Source organism: Hevea brasiliensis, unplaced genomic scaffold (assembly GCF_030052815.1).
Source record: "Hevea brasiliensis isolate MT/VB/25A 57/8 unplaced genomic scaffold, ASM3005281v1 Scaf1, whole genome shotgun sequence".
Taxonomy (NCBI): Eukaryota; Viridiplantae; Streptophyta; class Magnoliopsida; order Malpighiales; family Euphorbiaceae; genus Hevea; species Hevea brasiliensis.
In genome coordinates this window covers 7,286,253-7,302,570 of record NW_026614585.1, presented here as the reverse complement: position 1 = coordinate 7,302,570, position 16,318 = coordinate 7,286,253, and the positions used below count along the sequence as shown (strand labels likewise).

Here is a 16,318-nt window from a genome sequence, read left to right as displayed (position 1 = left end):
TAATATTTTAAAAGGGCTCAAAACTTATTAATTTTTTAATTCTCAATTATAATAATAGGCTTGATAAAAAATTGAATTTATAATAAAAAAATTAAAATGAAATATTAAACTCAAATAAAATAAATTATAAAGTTAAGCATTGTCTAATTATAATAAATAAATTTGTAATTAAAAAATATAAGTAAAATGAATTATTAAATTTAATTAAGATAAAATTATTAAGTTAAGTATTATCTAATATTAATAAATAAATTTATAATTAGAAAAAGATAAGTTGAAATGAAATTTTTTGAATAAGTTATTATTTTTAATTATGTCAAGTGAACTAATGGTGGATAAAAATGTTAAATTTTGACTTATTTTTTTTTAAAATTTAAATTTAAAAATTCACATATATTCAAGTGTTGAGAATCATGAAGCACTCATATTTTATTTTTAATGAAGTTCTTGTATCAATTTTTTTATTAATATTTATTTTATTTTATATTAAAACATGTTTTATATGTATTTGTATAAAATGTCAAATTTCAAAAACTTTTGAGATATGAAATAGATATAAGTTTTATTCATATTAATTATATTTTATATTTATTTTTTAGAGAAAATTTAGTATTTCATTAATAAAAATAATAAGATGAGTATAAGTTGAGTATAGGTATAATGTTCTCGTAAGAGAAAAAAAAATAAAAATAAAAATAGTTAAAATATTTTGTTTAGAGATAATCTGGATAAAGTAGAATAGCATTTTGGATTGTAACTGATCCTTTTTTATTTTGAATAATTAAAAAAATTTCTGTAATACTGTACTTTTGGGAATTTATTAATTTTGTTGCCCACAGAATACATTAAAACAATAAGAAATAATAAAAAAAAAAGAAAAATAAATGAATCTAGGGTAGTCACCAGTAAAAAAACTCAACGGTAATTGTAAAAAAAAAAAGAGATTTAAAACAAAAAGGAAAAAAGAGAGAGAAGAGAGGAGGAGAATTGAGGAGAAGCACAAGAAAAGTTAATTATATTTTATATTTTAAAATAAATTATTGAATTAAATATTACCTAATAGTAATAAATAAATTTATAATTTAAAAAAATAAATTAAAGTGGGATTTCGTGAAATAAATATAATTTTTATTCATATTAATCATACCTTATATGTAATACCTATAATTAATAATATATATATATATATATATATATTTCAAATTTAAATAATTTTATAATTTATAATAAAATTATCATTCAAACATTATTTAATACTAATAATTAAATTTATAATTAGAACAAAATAAATTAAAGAGAAATTTTAATAAAAATTATTATTTTTTAATTGTGTCAGGTGTCCATTAAGGTAATGCAAGTGTTAAACTTTTGTTAATAGTGTATATATATATATATATATATATATATATATATATAAAATTGAACTTAAAGATTTATTTTCATTATAGGTTGAATGTATAATCATTATAAAAAATTATATAAACTTTTTTTAAAAAAATTGTTAAAATATTCTTTACACCTTTATTATATCAAAATTACACATTGCAATTTAATTGGTTGCCTGAGAGTTAAAGTAATTAACCAGATATGATATGACGCATATAATTGCAATTACCACATAGAAAACCAATTTACTCTGTTTATAATATATATATAAAAAAGTGAAAATAAAATAACAGGATTACTAAAAATATTCATAATAATTTAGTATTATAATAATAAAAAATTTAATTTAATTTACATTATAAAATATAAAATAAAAAATAAAGTGAAAATTTTAATTTTATTAAAATATAATTATTTAGCTAAAAAAAAGCATATCTTAATTAGAAAAATATTCTAAATAACATAAAATTCTATTGATGGATAAATATTATAAATTTGAATTTATTTTTGTTAGATTTAGGTGCTCCCTAAGTTGGAAGTTTATTTCGATTTAAAACTTACTTGCTCCGGTTCACGGTTAGATATAATTAATAATAGATCAGACCAGACTAGCAGTCATTATTTTTATTATACAAATTTTATATTCATTTATTTTTCATTATATAAATCATACATGATAATAATTTTTTATTTATATAATTTATTATAATGTTTTAATATTGCATTGTTATATTTATATAACTAGACCACTTTCTTAATTTTTTATCATTCTAAAAAAGATGATTTTAATACAGTATATGAAAACGAAATATCCACTAAACTTGATATAAGTTGATACTGTTTGGCAATATTAATAAAAAAAATTAATATATATATATATTAAAGGTAAATATATAAATAAGTGTACAAAATTATATCATGTGTTTTAAAAAATAACTTAAAATTTTGTCATTTTTCATTTTCTTAGCACAATTGTCATTAATATCTGTCGGCATATATGCCACTCGACATAAAATGTCATCTGTTTAAATTAATTTTATTTAAAATATAAAATATTTAAAATTTAAATAGTATAAAATATTTAAAATTTTATTTTAATTAATTTTTTATTTTTTTTAATTATTAATTATAAAAAAATTTAAAATTAAAAAAAAATTATTTACAAAAATATTAGATAATTAGTTTATCTCATCATGCAAAAATATTTTGTTTTAATTATTAATTATTATATAAAACATATGATGGATAAAAAATATAATATTGTGAATGATATTTATCAACTTAGGAGGTATATATGATTTATTAAAAAAAAATATTAATGTTAACTTAACATTGTGGATAAAAATAGCCATTGATATAATATTGTGGATGATGTTATCATGATGTTTTTAACTCAATAAAATTGATGTTCAAAATTTTAATAAAATTTAATTTATATTTAATATAATTAATTGAAAATTTTAATATTAACAAAATTTTAACATGAAAGTGCAGGCAATAGAATTAATTTATTAGTATAATTAAAAATAATTAAAAATAATTTAATTTAACAATAATACAATATAAATTAAACAACTAGCACGTGCATTTTAATGAGACTTTCGATATAAGTGGAGGTCATTATATATAAAAAAAATCTGCACAAGATTTTTGTTTTTTTTAATCTGTTGTCCTATTGTTTTGTCATACGCATACTACAATTGAAAATTTTGAGTGAAAATACGTACTAGTAGGTTCTCCATACCTAACAAGAGTACTCCGACTCTTTCTTTTGGGTGTCTGACCCTCTTTTGATCCATCTGGGATCTTTCTGGCTATAAGCTTCTCTTCTCTTCTATGCCCTCCATACCTTCTTCCTCCGCTTCTTCCCTTTCTGCTCACCTAAATGCTTTCCACAGTGGTGCCAACTAATTAATCCTTCCATCTTCTTACCACAACTGCCTTTCACTCATTTTTTGTCATCAGTATTCTCATTTATTCGAAGCTAATTACCATGGCGGACAATGATTTCAACAAGGAAACATCAGAAATTACCACTCTAGCCCAAAATCTCAAATGCCAAGAACCAGTACTGCAATTAGAGGCGGATGACACTCAAGTACAGAGTACTTAGCATAAAGTATTGGTGGGTAAACTAATCTCTGGAAAGAATTATAGTGCCTCAGCCATGAAAGCAATCCTCTCTAACGCTTGGCAGACACGAGAGGCTTTTACAACTTCTGCTAAGGGGAGTAAAACTTTTATTTTTGCTTTTAATCATAATATGGATACGTCTAATGTGTTGCAAAATAGGCCATGGATCGTGCATAATAATCTTCTGGTAGTCAGGGATTGGCCTTCTGACTTGGCTTTTGAAGAACTTTCGTTCCAACAAACTCCCTTTTGGGTTCAAGTCTTTGGACTCCCACCAAACAAAATGACTTTGCAGAGCGCCAAAATTATAGGAGAATTTCTGGGAGGCTTTATTGATGTTGATTTTTCTCAAGGACTATTGGGTTTCCCAAATATGCTCAAGATCAGAGTCCTTATCAATGTTGAGAAACCCTTTATCCCAGGTTTTCATAGCAAGAAAATAGATGGAACAATTCATTGGGTCAATTTTAAATATGAACGTATGCCAGATTTGTGTTTCAATTGTGGTTTAGTGGGCCATATGAGTAGAATGTGCACCCGAGAAGAGCAACAACTACCATCGGAAGGGAGAAAAAGAATGGGTTTTGGTCCCTGGCTCCGACCAACATCACCTTGTCGTAAAACATCCTCCCCATCCCTGCTCATCTTTAAAACAAATTCTGGAATCTCATTCGACAATCAAAATACTGAACCTACACCTGCTACCACCACTTTTTTGGCCACCACTTCACATCAGACCAAACCAGACCTCAATCTTAACATGCAACAACAAAAAGGAATACTTGATACAAAGGAAAGCAACATAGATTCTTCTTCTTGTGCCACTAGCACTGAGAAATCCCAACAAAACCACCATTCCTGCCAAGACCACTGTTCCAATACCATGGTTCCGAGTAAAGCTGATTTGATAATCATAAATCGTACCTTGGCAGAAACAAACCTCCATCTTGTATCCTCAAGCCAAGTGCCGTCTGAGCCATAAACACTTCTCAACCTAGCCAACCGATTCCCTGCAAACACCATACCCCACCTGTTCCATGAATACCTAACATCAATTGGGAAACCCCATGTCAACATAGAGGATTTCTTTAGCCTATTTCCCTATTGGTTGAGCACTTTCAGCTTCAAGCCTTCAATGTGCTGGTAGCTGCTTACTCTTTACCTCTTCCCAAGGGGAAACAACCTGCCACATCTATCCTAAACCATCATATTTCCAAGCCCAACCCAAAACCTTCCAAGCTTTCCTCTCCATCAAAAACTTTGATTGATGAGGCCTCTGGAGGCCCATGCCCAACTTCTAAGGAACCCGCGGACGAGACTAACCCACTAAATCTGGACTCAAACTCCTATGATAACCTGGATACTTTTCTGTCAGCTCAAATTCAACGCAAACAAGCCCAGCATCGAAATAACCATACAGATTTAAACAACTGGCAGAATAGAAAGGTGAATTTCATGGAAATAAAACTGAAGCTAGACATACGGGGGCAATATTTGGGACCAAAAAACATGATTTCGTTTGATGAAATGATACATATTGCTACTTCACTTGCTAGCAAACCAAAACACACTAAGATGATACTACTTTTTCTTAAAATCAGAGTGAGTATAGTCGGCAGATGAGAACCGCTTATAAATGGAAACGAAAAAGTAGGGCCAGAGGACACCCTACAACATCAGTAATAATTCAAGAATTAGCAAATGATAATGTGGAACGAAGGTCTAAAATACAACATGACCAAGCCTTGGAGCTGGAGGGGAATAAGAAAACTGATCAGCAAATAGAAACAGAAAATAGGAGGGAGAAAAGGAAGGGTAATAAAGAACACACTGCTCAGACTAGTAAATAGGCCAATGTTGATCAATCCCAGAGTGAAGTGGTGGAGGAAGCCAGCCAAAAATGGCCCCACCCCAATCAATGAAACTCCTCAGCTAGAATTGTTAGGGTGTGGGGAACCCCTTGATAATCCACTCTCTAAAAGGGATTTGCATATCCCATTCCCTTGATTTTGTCATTCTCATTGAGAATAAAAATAATTCTAGAGTGGTTAGGAGGAAGATGCAGAAATATGGCTTTTTTGATATATTTTTTGTGGAACCTGAAGGTACTGCTGGTGGTGTTTGTTTTGCTTGGAAAAGTGGAATGGATGTGTCTGTAGTGAAATTCTCTTCTTTCTTCATCCATATATCAATCTCCGATGATAATACAAGAAAATGCTGGGATGCCATCTGTGTTGACATTCGCTATGTGGATGATGTTCAATTAGCGTAGCTATATCTTCTCTCTAATTATTTGCAACATGTAAATGATGCTTGTCTTAGTCTTGGTGACTTCAATTCTTTCTTATATCAAGAGAAAAATTGGGTGGTGATTTGGGCTCCAATTCTCAAAGGGAAAATTTTCGTAACTTCATCAATGATTCTAATCTTATTGATTTGGGATTTAGGGGACCTATCTTTTCATGGAACAATAGATGAAATGGCTCCCAAAATATCTGGGAATGTATTGACCGCATGCTAGCCACTCATGCTTGGGTTTCCATTTATCCGAATGTGATTGTTGATCACTTAGAAGATAGGGGTTCTGATCATCAGCCTATGCTTATTTCCCTTCAACCGACCATGAGAAAAGCTAAAAGAGTGTTTCACTTTGATGCACGCTGGGTTTTGAACTCTGAGGTGGAAGGGGTTATTAGTTTGGCTTGAGCTACTGAGGTAAAGGGTTCAAATCTGTTTTCTGCTTTCACCAAACTTAAAATAGCTCGGCATGCTTTAGTGAATTGGAACTGGTGCAATCATGTGAATTCAAACACCTGAATTAAGCATTTGCAAGATGTTTTAGATGTAGCTAAACTGGATACTCAAGGATGGGGTGCTGAGAAGGTTAGAGAAATAGAGAGAGTTGATTTCAGAAATTAAGCAGGAGGAGAAATTTTGGGAACAAAAGGCTAGGATCAACTGGCTTAAGGTGGGTGATAAAAACGCCTCGTTCTTTCATGCTAAAGTTATCCACCGGCAAAGGAAGAATCATATAGCAGGTTTGGTTGATACTAATGCTGCTTGGCAAAGTGACTTGCAACAAATTCAAAACATAGTCGTGGCTTACTTCACTAACATTTACTCTTCTCATAGGCCTCACAATTTTAGCAATGTTACCCGTGGCTATGGATGTAGAGTGACAGATGGGATGAATCTACAGCTTATTAAGCCTGTTACCTCTGAGGAAATTCAAAAGGCAATTTTTTCCATGAATCCTTTTAAAGCTCCAGGAGAGGATAGTTTCACTGCTCTTTTTTACCAGAAGTACTGGCATATGGTAGGGGAGGACATTTGTACAGCAGTGGAGTTTTTTTGATGAAGGAAGAATGCTACGAAATGTTAATCATACGGTTATCACCCTTATTCCAAAGTAAAGCATGTCCAATCTATGAAAGATCTTTGGCCCATTGGGTTATGCAATGTTTTGTATAAAATCATTACTAAGGTATTGAAAAATAGACTACCGCTATTTATGAATGGAATCATTGATGAAGAACAGAGTGCATTCACTATAAGGAGGCTAATTTCAGACAACATATTAATTAGCCATGAAATCATTCATTCTTTGAAAATGAGAAGGAAGGGTCAGAATTATGGCATGGCACTCAAATTGGATATAAGTAAGGCATATGAATGTGTAGAATGGCCTTTCCTTCGCCACATGATGCAGTGTTTTGGATTCCATGACAAATGGATCTCTTTGATTATGCAATGAGTATCAACTGTCACCTATTCCTTACAAATTAATAGTCATCGAACGAGCTTTATCTCCCCTTCTCAAGGGCTTAGACAAGGGGATCCACTCTCTCCCTCCCTTTTTTTGTTGTGTGCTGAAGGTCTTTCTCATGCTATCAAGAGCTTTACTTTACAAGGGATATCAATATCAAGACATAGCCTAAGCATTACTCACTTGTTGTTTGCTGATGATTCTATCTTGTTTTCTAAGGCATCTATTGCGGAAGCTTCAATCATTAAGGATGTCCTTGGAGATTATTTAGTTGCTAGTGGTCAATGCATTAATTTAAGGAAGTCCGCCATCGTCTTTAGTGCCAACATGCCCCAAAGTGTTAAATAGCATTGCTTCATTTCTTCAAATCTCAAATGTTGATGTACAGGACAAATTTCTAGGTCTCTCTACAGAAATTCCTAGATAAAAAAAACAAGCATTTGAGTTTATTAAGGACAGGGTGGCTCAAAAAACTGCGGGATGGAAAGAGAAGCTTTTATCTAGGGGTGGTAAAGAAGTTCTCATTAAAGCTATGACTTCAGCTATTCCTATGTATGCCATGTCTTGTTTCCGCTTTCCAGCATCTCTTTGTCCTAAGTTGAACAATTTAGTAGCCAATTTTTACTGGGAATAGCAAAAGGAGGAAAAGAAGTTCCATTGGATTGGATGGGATCATCTTTGTGAGGCTAAAGGCAGCGGTGGGTTGGGCTTTAGAGATGTGGAGAGTTTTAGTAGGGCCTTATTGGCTAGGTAGGGTTGGAGGATACTCTCTCAACCAAATTAATGCCCTTCTTTCCTGCCTCTTGAAAGGGAAATATTTCCCTTATTGCTCTTTTTTGCAGGCTACTCAAGGTAGCTGGGCCTCTTGGGGCTGGCAAAGAATTATTTGAGGAAGCTCTGTGCTCAGTAAAGGTCTTAGATGGAATGTGGCGGATGGAAGGTCAATTTTTTGTAAAGAACATTGTTGGGTTCCAAGCATGTTTCCCACCCCCTGCAGGTTATTCAAAATCACCAACCAAAGGTAATTTGGGTTTCTCAACTTATTCATCCATCTTTGAAGAGTTGGGACATTCAAACTCTTTGTGCAAATTTCTGTGAAGAAAATATCAAGCAAATTTTGGGAGTTCCTATCAGCTTGTTTCAAAGGGAGGATCAAAGAATATGGCATTATGATTTCCATGGGTTCTATTCTGTTAGATCGGGATATAAGATAGCCAGGCAATTAAAGCTATCTGATAATTGCTTGAATTTTAGGGGTCTTGGCCCTAGTTCTTAGGTTCGAAATAATTTCTTTTGGAAGAGCTTCTGGAAAATTCAATTGCCTAACAAATTAAAAGTGTTTCTATGTTGCCTTTTAAGGGAACGACTTCCTTGTAATGACCTCCTTCATAGGCGAATCCCTCATATGAATCCAGAATGCAATTTTTGTGGTGAGAGAGAAACCTTGTACCATTTGTTTTTCTCTTGTCCCCAAGCTTCAGCTATTTGGATCAATTCGCCACTAAGACTTCGCTCATCAATGTTGACCAACTCAAACCTTTTGAATTGTTGGACTGAAGTTTGTTCTTATTTGGCGAAGCATCCTGATGGCTCATATCTTATTCAATCAATGGCTTTCATCCTTTGGCATACTTGGAAGAGCAGGAATGCTCTCATCTTCCATCAGCAAACACAGACTTGGCAAGATGTCATTTCAAATGCCTTAAAATATCAAGAAAACTTTATTTTAGCAACAATAGATGGTCTTAGTAACACTTATCATCAACAACAGTAGACCTTGGATTGGATTCCTCCAATGGAAGATGCGGTAAAATTTAACTTTGATGCTACAGTGGATAAACAGAACAACAAAGGAGCAATAGTTGTGATAGCTCAAGATCAGACAAGAAGAATCATTGATTGGAGATGTAGCCTGTGGCCTTCTACTATTGATCCTCTCTTATTAGAAAGCATTGCTTGTAGAGAGGTTGCTCGACTTGCTGTTTTATTGGGTTTTCAGAAAATTATCATAGAAGGAGACTCTGCTATTGTTGTCCATGCTCTCCATAATCAGACCTTGCCCATTCCTATTTAAGGGATTCTTCTTGATGTTTTAGACCTTATTCGTAATTTTGATAATGTTTAGTTTTCTGCAATTAAAAGAACAGGTAACCAAGCGGCTCATGTTCTTGCTTCCAAATTTTTACATGATTTATCCTTTGGATGTAATTATCACTGCCAGATGACCTTTGTATTGCATTCTTTGCCCGTTTGAGGCTAATGAAGTCTGATATCTTTGAGAAAAAAAAAAACGTACTAGTAGGCCTGGCTATTGGTCTGGTCTGAACTGATTTCAGGCCTAAAACATTGATTTAAAACTTCACTAGGAGATAAATTAAAATTAGATTAGTTGGCTACATATTCAACTAATTTTAATTTCAAGTCAATTTTAATTTGGTTTAATTTTAATTCCGATTATATTTTTATGGTTTTAGTTTTGATTAAAAAATAATTTGACCATATGGCACCCTTAACATATACAATTTTTTTTTTCTTTTTAAATCTAGTTTAAACCGTGTTGAAAACGATGGTTTAAGCCACTAGATCTCAATATAAAGCTTAAAAAGGATATCAAAATCGACTCTTTTATATTTAGACCCTTAAAAAATTAGAAAGGCATGAATCAATTAATATTTTATGCAAACAACTATCTAATAATTCATAGGTCAAAAAGAAAGAAAAAAAATGGACGAATGCTCTGGAAAAAAAAAAAAAAAAAAGAAATTATATGTAATATAGTCAATTCTGCAAGTTTTATCTTTTTATAAAGCTGCATCATTTCTTATCCCCTCCGTACCAAATCCAAAGCGAATAACTAAGCTAAATGATTCAACTCTTGATTTGAGCAGAGCTTAGCTATGTCTACCAATTCACTGCTTTCGATTCTTGTATGCTTGTTATTATATGGGTTCTTTACCAACATAACTACCGCTTTCTCAATTAAAGAAGCAACCATTGATGATCTGCAACTGGCATTTCAGCAGAAACATCTAACCTCCAGACAACTCGTTCAGTTCTACCTCAAAGAAATCCGCAGGCTCAATCCTCTCCTTCGAGGGGTCATAGAAGTGAACCCTGATTCTCTCTACCTAGCTCATAAGGCTGATCAAGAGCGAAAGGCTAACGCCTCAGGTTCTTTGCATACTTTACATGGCATTCTCTCCTGCTCAAAGATAACATCGCTACCAAAGATAAGCTCAATACCACTGCTGGCTCGTTTGCGTTGCTTGGCTCAGTCGTTCCTCGAGATGCAGGCGTGGTGGTGAGCTTGAGGAAAGCTGGAGCCATCATATTAGGAAAGGCTAGCATGAGCGAATGGGCTGGTTTTAGATCTACTTTTTTACCTGGTGGTTTCTGTGGAAGAAAAGGTCAAGGAAGGGTAAGCTCACGAGAAGGTCCTTCTTGTATTCCTATTAATCAGCCAAGTGATTTCAATTGCGTAATAGATAAAGTTGGACGCTGCTAGCGTCCAACTTTTCTTAAATCTTTTCTTAAATCCTTTTAATTATTTATTTTTTTAATTTTAATTTTTTATTTTATTAAATTTTAATTTAATTTTAAATTAAAAAATAATATTTATAATAAAAATATTATAATATATAATATTATATATTATAATTTTATTTATTAAAATAATATTTATATTTTATTTAAAATATAAAATAAAATAATTAAAAATTAAAAAAAATTAGACGTAACGTCTAACCTTTAAATTTTTTTAATTAATTTTTTATTATTTAAAAAAAAATTAGATATTATTTTGATGCGGACGCTATTATAAATAGTATCCGAACCTTAAAAACGCTATTATAATTAGTGTCCAGTACTCAACCCGCACTCAACTCGTCTAACTCAGTGTAACTCACCATTTTTTGTAATTATTTTTAAACTCACATTTTTTTTATATTATTTTATTTTCGAATACACCTTTTTGGTCAAAAGCCCAATTTTTATTTGTTCATAAGAATTGCTTCAGAAAAGAATTTCTTTGAAACAATAATTCCTCTGCTGAACTTTGCATGCATGTACTCTGCAGCACACAGACTATCCATCTATAGCGGAAACCTCTTTTGTTTATCTTCGTTGAACTTTTCTGCATTCGTTTTGTCTAGTTTGCAGTAAGTTCTTACTGATTCTACTTCTCTCTATAAAAGAAATTCGAACTTGTTCTTAGATGACGGTCGTATATTTAGTCTCTCTTGATATGAATATGCACACAAGTGATTTGATTTGTGGATTTTATGCTGTGATTGTTATATGACAAAGGAATTGTCACATGTTGGATGAAGCAGGCCAATGTGCGGGACAGTGAGAGATGCTGTTTATGTCCTTGATGCCATTGTAGGCTTTGATCACTATGATGATGCGACTAGAGCAGCAGTCAAGTTCATTCCAGAGGGTGGCTACAAGCAATTCCTTAACCCTAATGGCCTTCAAGAGAAGTGATTAGGGATAGTCAGGAATCCTTTCTTCAAGTTCTTTAATGATGAGGGATCTGTTCTAACTCGAGTTTTTAAGCACCACTTCGACGCACTAAGGCAATAGAATGAAACTTTCATGATACTAGTTTAAATAATCTACTTGAGAATTGGTTTAATTTTCATAAGCATAACTCGATGAAACATTTCTGTGCCAATAAAAAAAAAGCAAAAAGGAGCTATTCTGATAGATCATTCGGAAATTTCCAACATTGATGAGATCCTAAATGCCACTGGAAGTGGTGAACAAATTGCACTTTTGGCCGAGTTCAAGCCAGCAATAAATGCATACCTAAAACAACTGGTGAAATCCCCAGTGCGAACCTTAGCAGAGCTCATTGCCTTCAACAAGAAATTCTCCAACAAGAGATTTGATTTTATTTCAATGTGCATTCCTTGGTAGATTACACAATGTGTTTTTTTTTTTTTTTTTTTTTTTTTTTTTTTTTTTTTTTTTTCAATGGCTGTGCAGGAAAAGACCAAGGAATATGGTCAATGCATGTTTGAAGCTGCTGAATCTGTGAGGGAATCTGACAAACTACTAAAGCTAGCAGTGGCAAATCTGAACAAACTTTCAAGAAATGAATTGGAGGAATTGGTGAGGAAGCATAAACTAGATGCACTAGTGACTCCATATGATTTAAGAAGGAGCTCAGATATCTCAACTCTTCTTGCAATAGGAGGATATCCAGGAATCACTGTTCCTGCCGGGTATGACAATGTGGGGGTGCCCTTTGGCATCTGCTTTGGAGGATTAAATGGTACAGAGCCAAAATTAATAGAGATTGCTTATGGCTTTGAGCAGGCTACTAAGATTAGGAAACCTCCTTCATTCAAGCCTTGAATCGTTAATGTAAAATTGGAAGCCTCCTGAAGTTCATTTTGAACTCAAGGATTTAGAATAAAGTCTCCAAATTTCTTTAGCTTGTACAATTATTTAACATAACTAAATGGTGATCTAAGATAATTGGTTGCAAGTTGAAAAATGCCAAACGCTATTTGCTTGCAAACCAAAGGCAAAAAGAAAAGATGTGATGTCATTTTATTCCATTTGAGGCTAAGGCGGCACCTGCAAATTTAGCATCATAGCACCCTTTCAATTTGGGTAAAATCTAATGTTTGAGTTCCTTTTCTCTCTTATAAGCCTAAAGCATAAACTGAGATAATGGCATTTAATTTTTTTTTTTGTTTTAATTATAAATTGTATCCTCTTAAATTGATGTTTTGGGACAATTGTTCGAATATGGCATGATCGCTAGTTACCGCTTCAAAATGCTGGAAAACTAAACTTTACTTTCAGCTTAAAAACTTGGATTTAGATAATATATTTTGTAAGAAACCAGCTACATAAAATAATTCTTCTCAGCTTCTTTAAAGATTTTTTTTTTCCTAGAAGCATAAGAAACTTCAGTTTGCTTAGTTTAATTCTGCTTGGACCAAATAACTTGATTTACTCTTAATGTCGCAATCATTCTTCTACTCTTATCATTTGGAAATTTTGCAACCGGTTTAACTTTCTTGATTTCCTCCTTGAGTTCATTGCAGCAAACATTTAATTTGAGTTTTTAACATGAAAAGTAGTATAAGAAACAACTACTTTGCATTATTGCTTTTTTTTTTTTTTTGTTTTTTTAACTTCCAGAATCACTTTTTCGTATTGAAATTTTCTTTTCACTTTCACATTTATGAATTTCAAGTATTTCATTAGTTTCAACACTAAATACATCAGATATAAAATTTAAATAAAGCTATTGTTATCAAATCTTGCTTATATGTAATATATATATATATACCACTAAACTTTTTAAATGAAAATGAAGTTAAAATATTTTTTACACCTTTATTATATTACAATCACACATTTCAATTTAATTGGTTGCCTGAGAGTTAACGTGATTAACCAGAGATCATACGACGCACGTAATTACAATTACCACATAAAAAACTTATTTATTCTGTTTATAATATATATAAAAAAAGTGGAAAGAGAATAATAGGATCGTTAAAAATATTCATAATAATTTAGTATTATAATAATAAAATATTAAATTTAATTTATATTAAAATATATAAAATAAAAACATTTTAAAATTAAAAAATAACGTGAAAATTTTTCATTTTATTAAAATCTAATCATTTAGTTAAAAACAGAGCATATCTTAATTAGACAAATGTTCTAAATAACATAAAATTCTATTAATGGATAAAGATTATAAATTTAAATTTATTTTTATTAGATTTGGGTGCTCCCTAGGTTGGAAGTTTATTTCGATTTAAAACTTGCTTGTTCCAGTTTACGGTTAGATTTAATTAATAATAGACCAGACCAGGCTAGTCTTCATTATTATTATTATACAAATTTTATATTCATTTATTTTTTATTATATAAATCATGCATGGTAATAATTTTTTATTTATATAATTTATTATAATGTTTTAATATTGCATTGTTATATTTATATAACTAAACCACTTTCTTAATTTTTTATCATATAAATTTTTAAGATAAAAATTGAATTGAATTGAGCTGAGTATATGAAAATGAAATATATGAAAATGAAATATACACAAAACTTGATATAAGTTGATAATGTTTGGCAATATTAATAAAAAAAATTAATCTATTAAAATTTGGATGAAATTTTTTTAATAGAAATATACATACAAGGTAAAGCATATAAATAAATTTACAAAATCATACCACATGGTTAAGAAAATAACTTAGAATTTTGTCATTTTCCTAACACAGTTGTCTCATTAATATCCCATGATAGATGACTTATTGTCTTGCATTCTCTTGCAAGTTTTCTTTGTCTTGGATTCTCTTGCAAATTTTCCCTGTCCTAAATCTTTCCAAACCTTTGTTCCAAATCTCTGATTTTTAAATCTGCAATGGAACAACAAATCGAGAATTTGTCTTTGGCTGATGATGAAGCTGCAGCCTTTGTTGTTGATGAGACTGATAAGCCAGAGGAGACGCTTAACTACGATCTCTGCTTGTTAGGGAGGCTGATGACTGATCGTTCTGTCCATCTTAGGGCCTTCGCAACACAATGGCCACCCTCTGGTGCTCGGTGAGAGGGATTTGCATTAAGGATGTAGGAGCGCAAATATACCTGTTTTAGTTTTCCCATCAGATTGATTTAAACCGAGTATGGGAGGGGGGGTCCTTGGACTTTGAACAATCATCTCTTTGTATTGCATAAGCTAGCTGAAGGTGAAATCCCAGTTCGGATTCAACTCAATTTTTGTGAATTCTGGGTGCAACTTCGTGACATGCCTCTTAGTTTTATGTCCTTCTCTGTCACAAAGCAGTTGGCTAATTTTATTGGGAAGTTTGTCAAAGTTGATGAGAAAACCTCTCCGAGTCTGTGGCGCAAGTCCGGGTGTTAGTTAATATTACACATCCTCTTATATGATGTAAACACATCATGAAAGCAGGTGGGGAGGCGGTTTAGATTAATTTCAAATATGAGGGGCTTGGTCAGTTTTGCTTTTACTATGGAAAAATTGGCCACACCGAGAGTTTTTGTGAGAAGTTGATTGCTTCACCAACAGATTTGGAGAAAAAATGGGGTCTTGGCTTCGTGCTCCTGCTTGGCAAAATGTTTCTTTGACTTTCAGTGCCCGTAGGCTGCGTACAGAGGGTGGTCGTCCGATAACACAATCGACTCCTAATTTTTTGTTGCCTGACATAAATCATTTAGCTGTCTAATCCCATAATGATAGGGATGCCGCTGGTGTGAATATAGGTATTACTCCTCAATCAGAGGGATTTACTATTCATGATAACTATGCTTATGGGCGAGACAAAGTAGGTGGGCCCTCATCTTCTAATGGGCCAGGCTGTGACCAGGGTATCTCCAACAATATGGCAGTTGCGGACCCAATAGAAGTTGATGAGGATGCAGCAATTTTAGAAGTCGATGAAGGCAAAAAACATCCTCGGATTTCTTCCTCTTTACCTGTGCATGGAGTTTCTTCGGACATTATGGATTCCCATGACACTATTATGCTTTCAGCAACTAATCTAACGATGAGACCTGTACACCAGGCCCGCCGAGAGCCATGAAATGTGCAAGCTGAAACTGCTGGGGCTTGGGCAATCCCTGTGCAGTTCATGCTCTCAAAGAGCTTGTCTATAAACAAAAGCCTGTTATCTTGTTCTTAATGGAAACACTAGTTTCCGAGAATAAAATTATTAAAATAAAACAACAAATTCATTATGATGGTTCTTTTGTTGTTGACCGTTTAGGTCATGTTGGTGGCTTAGCTGTCTTATGGAAAAATAAAGACTCTATTCAAATTCTGGGCTATTCACAGAATCATATTGATCTCACTGTTACTTTTTCTCATAATTGTTGTTCTCGATTCAGGTTTCTATGGCTATCCTTAGAGAAGTCGTAGACAAGCTTCTTGGGATTTTCTATATAGTAATACAGTAATGAGTAAAGTATTATTTCCACGAGTAATTTATAGGCATAAGTATCAAGTTAGACAGCAATTTTGATTGTTT

General features: G+C 32.2%; 1 pseudogene; it reads left to right on the top strand.

Moving 5' to 3' along the window:
- The first annotated feature begins 10,086 nt into the window (after nucleotides 1-10,086).
- Nucleotides 10,087-12,933, top strand: LOC131176360 (probable amidase At4g34880; annotated as a pseudogene).
- Nucleotides 12,934-16,318: the final 3,385 nt, after the last annotated feature.